The sequence below is a fragment of the Heptranchias perlo genome, chromosome 20 (assembly GCF_035084215.1).
Source record: "Heptranchias perlo isolate sHepPer1 chromosome 20, sHepPer1.hap1, whole genome shotgun sequence".
NCBI classification, from domain to species: Eukaryota; Metazoa; Chordata; class Chondrichthyes; order Hexanchiformes; family Hexanchidae; genus Heptranchias; species Heptranchias perlo.
The window spans coordinates 20756142-20757020 of record NC_090344.1 but is presented as its reverse complement, the minus strand read 5'-3'; the positions used below and the strand labels follow the sequence as shown (position 1 = coordinate 20757020).

Genomic DNA, 879 nt, shown 5'->3' with positions numbered 1-879 from the left:
TATGCACCTGAAGATCCATAACCAACAAGATTAGTGACCAAACGCTGCAAAGGGGGATGAGGCTCGGCACCTATTTTTCGGCCGGCACAGGCACGATGTGCAGAATGGCTTCTTTCAGTGGCCTAACTTTCTATGATTCTATGATATGATTGCCGTCTGTCTCGGCATCGTGATAATATGCACTCTACCATAAGTATACTTTAATCAAATAGGTGCTTTGTTTCACTGTGAGAGCGAAGAGACATAAGTGTGTTGACATTGGCTTCTGCAACTGGGTTGCACCTTTACTTTTGCGACCGTCTCAGTCCTTTTCATTACCCTTCTCTGCTGGTGTTGCAGGTTCGTTCAGCCTTCGCCGTTCAGGAAGCCTGAGAAGTCCATCAGGGGACACACAGAGAGGCAAGAGACAGAGACAGGGAAAGATAGAGAGATGCATGCAAAGAAAATAAAGAGTATCAATGTCAGGTTTTGCAATCTAGCAGAATTTAAGTTACAGATTGGGAGATATTGCTTCTCGGTCTTGAAATCTTGGAAGATAAGATTGGACGCCCAATTAAAACCACCGGCCACGTCGAAGTATCTCTCATGCTGGGAGAGAGGTAAATGTGGTCAATTAATTCCAATTAATGTATTTGAGCATTGAAGAGATCTTTGAACCGTCGCACTGCGAACAGAATTGAAACCTCGGCAGGAAAGCCCCATTGGAGTTTTGAGACCCCCGCTTGAACCAATCGTTCATCGCAGCTATAAACGGCATACTCGTTCAGACAGGATTCCATAGAGAAACATACAGTTGTTGTATAAGCCAGCATTGGTGGTTCAGGGGTAGAATTCTCGCCTGCCACGCGGGAGACCCGGGTTCGATTCCCGGCCAATGCA

At 46.1% G+C, this 879-nt stretch overlaps 1 non-coding gene across 1 annotated transcript; it reads left to right on the top strand.

Annotated features, from left to right (window-relative positions):
• Positions 1-808: 808 nt before the first annotated feature.
• Positions 809-879, top strand: trnag-gcc (transfer RNA glycine (anticodon GCC)). The gene has a single exon. It is a non-coding gene; the product is annotated as a tRNA-Gly (tRNA).